Source organism: Microtus ochrogaster, linkage group LG3, assembly GCF_000317375.1.
Source record: "Microtus ochrogaster isolate Prairie Vole_2 linkage group LG3, MicOch1.0, whole genome shotgun sequence".
Taxonomy (NCBI): Eukaryota; Metazoa; Chordata; class Mammalia; order Rodentia; family Cricetidae; genus Microtus; species Microtus ochrogaster.
In genome coordinates this window covers 28,276,911-28,285,694 of record NC_022029.1, presented here as the reverse complement: position 1 = coordinate 28,285,694, position 8,784 = coordinate 28,276,911, and positions in this window count along the sequence as shown.

Here is an 8,784-nt window from a genome sequence, read left to right as displayed (position 1 = left end):
CTGCCTCCGAAGTGCTGGATTAAAGGTGTGCGCCACCTGGTGGCCGCTTTACTCCTGTCTTTGCTATTGCTCTTCCTCTCTCCCTCCTGCCACCTCCTTCTCTCGCTCCTTCCATGCTTTCCTCTATTTTCTTCTACATCCTTCTTTCTCACTGAGTTTAAAATTAGAGTTGTTTGCAGGCATGCACCATGGGCAACTTGTCAGTGACTACACTCCTGAAGAAGAATGATAGTCACCTCTTGGAAACCATCAACTGTCAACTGCCCCAAAGCTAGGAGTGGGACCTCGTGTACCCTGCCCCACCCATGGTAGGGTGTTGATGGTCAGGCGGCCACAGCTGCAGTGAGCTCAGGAGGGTAATGGCCATGTTATGTCTAGAAGGCAGGTGTTCACAGCAATTCTCTCCATCCTTCAATTCTAAATCCTCCTTCCTCTTCCTTGATGGTCTCTGAGTCTCATGAGTGGGGTGGGATGTCACTGTCACATTTACGGCTGAGCATTCAACAGTACCGCATTTCCAGCCCTTTGACTAGTTATGAGGGTCTTAGATAACGGCTGCTCACAGCAAAAAGATGTTTCTTTGGCCAAGGTTGAGAGTAACACTACTGTATGAGTATAGACATAGGCATCTTGGAGACAGTTTGACAACATGTCTGTTAATCAAAACAATGGTCCTGAGGCTCCCCTGTGGCCCATGATCTTCCCACTCCTGGTTTGATCAGGTTTACATTTCCAGGCTTGACTGCTCCTGTGGTGCAGACTGATAATCCAAGGAAGTGTTTGGCTGCTATCAAAGCAGTCACACCACCACGGCATCAATCCACACATCTCGTTCAGAAAGTCAGTACTGTAGCATTCGGTCAAGTGCTGGGTAATTCTATTGGTGACCCCTCCACCCCCAGTTCACACTCTCTGGCACAATGGAAGCTAGCCAGAACAGAAGAAGTTTCCAGGTTATTTCTGTCCTGATGTCTCCATGTCTTACAGAGAATGTCTGTTGTATAATCAGTAATGTTCTTTTGGGAAACTAAGATCAATATGAATGGAGCTTGTATTGTGTTGGGGGCTTGTAGAGCATCCATAACCAACAATCAAACATAGATGAAAGCCTGTGAGAGATGAAAGCAACTGTAGGTGTCTGAGGAGGAGAGGGATCCAGTTCACGGGCAGGTCTGAGGCTCTGCTCTATATTATAAAGCCTACTCTTAAGTGTATCACATGTCCATCATCATTTTGTTTATATCCATGTAATCACCCATGCTCACTTACCAGACCAAGGTCACCTGATATGTTTATGATGAGTGTAACCAGGCCAGTTAGAGGGTCCACAGTAAAAACTTAATCTGTGGCAATTTTATTGAAAGCAATCAGACTTTTTATACCTTTATCAGAAACATAATATAATGGCAATTGTCAAAATCAATACAGGTATAGTTGCCAGGATACAATGACGTCTGCAAGCTATACAGGGCACACAGATTAATGACTAAGACCAATTGTCCTGTCAAATTCCGTGTTTCATTGACTTCTAAGGGAACATACAGAGAAACACAAAGCAGCCTGCATGCTTCACTGCCTGGGGGGTGCATTGGTCTCTTAGGGATTGAAAGGCGCATTGTGCCCCAGGAGCCCTGGACTTGAACCTGAAAAATCTATGACATATGTCTTTCAAAGCTGTTAGGTCAGGCCAACTCCATTGTTCTCTGTAATCCATCCTTAGTGATTTTCCCGCCTCAGCCATGATTACAGCAGTGGGCCATTGCATTAGCTCTCTCGTGTCATAGCTAAAGGAATATGGTAGAACTGAAGGGCCGTTTCTCAGGGGACAGAAGTCTTGGAACCCTTGAGGATGAGGTTAAATGATGACTTGCAATCTTCAAGGTCACTAAGGCAACTTAGATTTAAAATGAGATCACACTAGTAGGCTCAGCCACTTCCTTCTCCCTAGTGATGTATTCCACTGAAGTTCCCACCTATGCAGGGGGAATCTCCTTTATATCCCTTCCCTATCATTTCTGGACTTTTAACAGTCCCTTCTCATCATAAGACTTAAATTAAAACAGAGTTTTAGACACAGAAGCACATGCCTGTACTCTAGGCACTGGGGTAAGGATGCAGAAAGATAAAGTCAAGGTCATTTTCAACTATATAATGAGTTACAGACAATCCTGGAATCATTGAAATTATGTCTCAAAAAAAAAAAAAAGAATAAACAGAATTAGAGTGTCACATTTTCCTGTCTTGATAAATGGCTTTAAAACTAAAGTGTGACATATGCTTCTTTTTGTCTAGTTTTCTCTACTCATTTAGATAGATCTGTATGTGGATAAGTATATGCACACTCGTGTGTTTTGGGGAATGCACTAGAAGAGGATTTTTTTAAAATCACTCTCTGCTGAGTTCTTTGAGGCAGAGTCTCTCTGAACCTAGGGGTTCCCATTTTCTTAACTAAGCTAGAGAAAACTGAGCCCCAGCAACCCTCTTGCATCCACTCCCCTGGGATTACAGGTATGTGCACTATGCTCAATTTTTTGTTTATACTGGGATCCGAATTCTGTTCCTCATGATTGTGTAACAAGTACTCTTAACTGTGGATCCATCTAACAGTCCCTATGTTCTTGACTGAATTTTGTCTCTAATTATTTCATCAGTTTTCGGTTTGGAGTTCCAGGCCTGTCACATGGTGCATGTGTTCTCCGATTAAGCTTCATTAAGCCGTGCGACCTAGTTTTGGACAAGTACATCAGTGCTTGTTCATTGCGTCTCCAGATGAGGCAAAAGCCCACAGGGACAGTCTCACTCAGAAAGGACCAGTGGACTTTTGGACAGCACTGAGTACTGCTGGGACCGCATGGCCTGCATGTTCTCCTCTCTCTTGTAACATTGATCATTCTCTTGGTGGTTTTGGTGTCATTTTGTCAATCATGCAAGGGACAGATATGATCTTCCTGAAAACGCCATATTTTTTCCTAGAGTATCTCTCCCTAAAATTCTTCTCAGGTTTCTCATCTGGGGATGTCGGCTGTCACTCCAGACACAGGAGCTGTTCTGATTCAGTGCTGACAGAATTGGAGGCAGACCACCCCTATTTCTGTAAATACGTTTTGAAGTGATTGTTGTTCTTGAAAATGTTGGCCTACGCCAATCACCTTTTAGTTGTCTAAAGACAGGATGTACCTGGCTCAGTATTTGGCCAAGGTAGCAAAACGATAAGTGTTGTTTTGGGTTTAAAAATGTTTTGATGTAAAAGTTGGGAAAAACATATTTGACATATTTGTTTTTGCCAGACATTAACGTTGGAGGATGGGGAAAGCTAGTTTGTTAGTTTGGAAGAGCATGCTTGGTTTTTATATAGAAATAAAGATGCTGGAGCTACTCGGGGGCCCGCCATTTGTGCCAGTCATCTGGGGGTTGGGTAAGTCGCTTCTTTGCTCTGACGCCCCTTCCCCGTCTCAGGGCCTGAACCCAGTCTGTGGCTGGACCTCCACAGCTTCATGCCCAGCTGACTCTGTATCATTACTCCCTTTTCCTGTTACTTACTCACTGAAGGAATTGGAAAAAATTTTATTTTGAGTTTTGTAACAAACAAGTTTTGCATTGACTGAAGCGCTGAGTCTCAGCGAGATTCCAAGTAGGCACGACCCAGTCCTGACTCCACTACGTAGGCTGGAGTGACTACCACTTTTGATTTGTATAGTTTTCAGATCACACTAACCCACAGCAGTGCTTGCGGGGTGTACAAATGTCACCCAGAGAACTTTGCGCAACATAGAGGGGTCAGGTGAAATTTGGGGTTGACTCAGTTAGGAATGTTGTGTGTCTGTTTTGGGTCTGTGTGACCGTATTGTTCCTCAGCACAGGTGACAAGGGAAGCCAGGAGAGGGTGTCAGAGCCTTGAATTTGGAGTCACATGTGTTAGTAAGATGCCTAACATGGTATTGAGAAGCAGCTCATGTCCTTTGAAAGCCACAAATGCTCTTAGCTGCTGAGCCACTCATCCAGCCCCGGTTATGTTTATTTTACTACTTTTTGTGTCTGGGCACGCACATGGAGAGCAGAGGCCAACTTTCAGATGTTGGTCCTGGCCCATAAACTTTCATTTCATCTGACAGTGCACAACTCATTGACTCTGGAAAGTGTTTACTTTAGTCCCTCTACTGGTTAAGAGTCGGAAGTCCAAAGTCTCTTAGGTGCCCTCTCAACTATGAGCCCATATGCAATAAAATAAAATAAAATGACCAAGTTACATATTTCCAATACCCAATGGTATGGAATAAATAGCCCAGTCATAAGGGAATAATATAGAAAAGTAATGAGCACAGATTGAGTCTAACACCAGCAGAGGAAATAAACAAACAAAACCAACCGGCCAACCAACCAAGCAAAAAAAAAAAAAAAAAAAAATCCTTCCACTGCATGTCCATCTGGGGCTCCTGATGGAATCATTTCTGCTCCAGCAGCTTGTAGGCAGCCTTGTCCCTTCAATCTGCTGCTAACAGGAAACAGTCTCTTTTCATGAACCAGCTCCACTCTATACTTAAAGCTCTTAGCATCTGCACCTTCTGGGGTCTCCATCTCACTTCAGTGGGCCTTCCGTGGCTTTCTGGAAGTCTGGCGCAAGCCTCCAAGTTCCCCGTCACTTTCATACCTTTCGTGCTAGAAAAACCAGTGTACTGCTGCCAAGTTCTGTTGCCAGGCTGAGATGTAGCCTGGCTCCCTTGGACTGTAGCCCCCATGGCCTCTGTGTGCTTTTAAAGTTAATTCCGGGGCAACAACTCTCTAGGTAACCACTTTGCAGCACCGACCGGCAGAGGTGGGGCAGACATGGTAGAACTGGGAGGTGAGCGAGATGGGCATGCTTGCTGTGAGGTTCCCAAATAATCAAGAGAAATATTATGTGCAGGCAGGGTCTTAGCCCACCCGGATGAAGATGAGCTGGGTCCGAGGAAAGGTAAATGCGTCTCTCGCCCATTCCCCAGGCTCTTTTGCCCAGTAAACGTCTTTTAAAGCAAAAACCCCACAGGGCCATGGGGGAAAAGGAGCCAGCCAATCATTTTAGAGGTCATCCTATCTGACTTTCTTTCTGGTGCCATCTTAGCTGCCCATGTACCATACAGATGCTCCCCTGTTTGCTTTTAAATTAGGCCTACCTCTTTTTGAAGTTCATGCTCAGGGGCACCTCTTTATGAGGTTCACTCCTTTGGCACCTTTTCCTTAAGGTTTGCCCAGAACATATTGGGAGTCTTCGGCACTGAGCTTATAATGAGCTTATCCGTGGGCTGGATCTCCTGAGTTTTAGCCCTTATTGTTAGGAATATTTCCTAACATGAGCTCTCTGCCGACACAAAAATCCCAATCAAGCCAAATCAAAACAAACCAAATTAAAAGATATCCAGGTTTAATTGGACTCCTGCGTCCCGGGTGGCCCCGAGGGAGGAGAACCGGAAAGGGACTGACAGACAGACTGACAGGACAGAGACGACACATGCTTGTTTTTTGGGGAGCAGTTTAAATAGAGTGGGGGAGTGGTCTTGACCTTTTCTGGGGAGGGGTCAAGGTGGAAGGGGCACACGGGCGGGGCCTCCATAGGTCAGAGACCGGGATTTACACTTATGAGTTTAACTAACCTGTTGAATATGCAGGGCCCAAAAGTACAGATCAGGGTAAGTATTATGAGCTGTTCCAGTAATGTTGAAATCAGCGTGGTTAACCAGAGGGACCAGTCAAACTATTGTTTATACCAACTAGTACTTAAATCCTTTTTTCTCTCCTTGATTCGTTTCCTGATCTCATCGAGATTTTGAGTGACTAGACCAGAGTGGTCAGCATAAAAACAGCATTCTTCCTCCAAGTGCCTGGCATAAGTCTCCTTGCTGTAAAAATAAAAGATCCAGTGCTTATGGGCCGGTAGCTAGTTGATCAGCCCAATTATTTCCCATGGATAGAAATCTGGGGAGATTTGATTGTCCTCTTAAATGTTTTATATGAATGGGAGCCCCTCGTCCTTCCAACAAGCCCCTGAGGGTAACCATAAGGGGGGAAATAGGGTCATCACCCAGTTTAACAAGTGCTTGGGGAAGATGGGAAAGAAAATCAACCATATATAAGCTATCAGAATATAAATTAAAGGGCTCTTGAATATCTTGAGGGACCATGATTATAGCAAGCATCTTCTTATATTGAGCTCACCCCTGACAAGGCCGGACCCCTTCATAACTTGGTGTTTCTTGTTGGTTCCTAAAGGCTTCATATGCAGAGCCTGTCTGACCTCCATCAGTTAAAACATGAAAAGCACCGGGGATAGGCTTAGGAGAGAACAGAGAAGGCATCTCCAAGAGAAGTCACCATAGCATGGTTGTCCATTTAGATGGCCCATAATGGCAATCAATATGTCCTAGAAACCCCTCCAGCGTGAGAGCAAGGTGGGCATTGGCCCAGCAAGCTCAGTCAGTAGAGCATGAGACTCTTAAATCTCAGGGTCATGGGTTCGATCCCCACATTGGGCGCCAGGTGCAGGGTCTTAGCCCACCTGGATGAGGATGAGCTGGGTCTGAGGAAAGGTAAGTGCAATGCTCACCCATTCCCCAGCCTCCCTTGATCCTGGAGACATACCCAGCAGGGAGTCGAATCAAAGCAGTAAAGATCTTTTAAAGCAAAAAACCACAGGGCCATGGGGAGAAAGGGAGCCAGCCAATCATTGTAGAGGTCACCCTATCACATGCTTAGGAACCCTACATTTACTCTATTGTCCACAAGCTGTTCACACCCTGACATCATCTTGCCTGATTCTGGTGTCCAATCAGGTCTTGGTGTAAACGATTCAGGGTCTGCCCGTCTGACTTCCTTTTGACTCCATCTTTGCTGCCCATGTGCCCTACAATTTTGTTTATAAAAAACAAAACCAAACAAACAAAAGCTAGAACAGAGATTCAGCTGACCGTGGCTTAAAAAAAATACACAATTGATGTTAAAATGGATGTGTGCTAGCTCAATTCCCAAAAACATTCTATCTCCCTCTGAATCCTTGGGAACGCTGTGTCCTCTGTCACTCTTTCTCTCAGCATTGTGGTCTCTGAACACTCATCAGCACGTCTCGTTCAGAACTGCTTACAGTAATCTGGGATTTTATATCACAGAATTCAAAACTCCTCCATGTTCCGTCAGCAAATCAGCGAAATTCCTCCTAACCACGTGGCCAGGTTATGACCTCACCCCTTATACAAACTTTCTGAACCGAAGGGACTCTAGCTCACTCAATCATGTGATTCTGGCGGGCCTTGCCTTTCTCCCCATTCCTTCTGCCCTGCTAAAACAAAACAAAGCAAAGCAAAACAGAAACCTAGATTACATTCCTAAAGCTAGCCACCAAAGTCTATCCCTTTATTTGGTCACTTCCTCCTTCTGTGGCTGACTACACAAAGTCCAGCAATCAAAAGCCCCCTTTGGTTTACCTACTTAACATGCCCAATTAAAATGAAATGCCTCATCCTATCATGGGTTTCCCCCCCCCTTTCCTTTACAAACTGTTACTTGCCTATGTGCCACCTCTCCCTCCAGAGGCAGTAATGCCTCCTCCTCCTCTCCCTTGGTCCCGTCTTCTCCCTTTCCCACCTCACCCTAATCCGTTCTAACATGGATCTTCCCCTTTTTCTTCGCTTAAAAATTACACCTGCAAGGTCATTTGCTGCTGTTTTCTTCCTGAGTCAGAAAGCAACCACTTTGATTTCTTCCCTGCTTAATAAAGGACCTCTCTGTGGAAACAGGTGTTTGGGTGTGGTTTGTGTCTCACCCGGGGATTCAAGAGGAAGCCCCGTCTGAGTGGGGTTCATGCATCAGTTACCTATCCCTTCTCAGGATAAAGTAGCTGGAAAAAGCAAGTCAAGAAAGGAAGGGATACCTTTGGCTCACCATCTGTCCATCATGGTCTAAACATAAGGAGGCAAGAGCACGAGGCAGCTGGTCACATGATATCTTAGTCAGGGAGCAAAGAGATTATTGTTAGGTATTTTCTCTTAGAGGAGCCTTTTTGCTCATGCAAACAATCCCAATCAAACCAAATTAAAATGAATTAAAGATGCCCATGTTTAATAGATGCCTTACTCCCAGGTGGCCCCGGGGAAACATGGAGAGGGAAAGACCATGTGAAACCTGGAGACCAAGTGTTTATTCCCTGAGGTGGGGGTGGGGCGTATAAATAGCCTGTAGAAGTGGTCTTGACCTTCCCTGGGAAGGGGTCACTATCTGGTGGGCTTTCTCTGAGGTGGAGTTTGGACTGAGGTAACTCCCAGGGAAGGGAGCTTATGCCAGGAGCTGGGGTGAAGCCCTCGGGGAAACAATCTGGACTTTTTGTATAAAGGGGTGTTAGGGAACTGAGGTGATGCTTTCAACCAAACAATTATGTGTGGTATTTGGCTCATTTCCTTATTTTTTATTTAGCCAGAGAACACAGTCCTGGGAATGAAGCTGTCCACTTTCAGGGTGGTCATGCAACCCTTCTGGAAAGACTCTCCTGGGCACCCCCAGAGGTCTGCTTCCACGGTGATTCTAGATTCAGTCAAGATGACAGTAATGATTGACTATTGTGACCATTATATCAGGGTCTGTGTAATTTATCGGAAGATTAAATTTTGCTATATGTCATACATCTATCTTATCATATGTAGCCCAGGTTGGCCTTGGTTCATATTCCTCCTGCGTCAATCTCCTAAATGGCCTGATTATAGGTGTAATCTTTGTGTACTTATACCTTAGCAGGTTTATTTTTAGAAATTGGCACCTGTGATT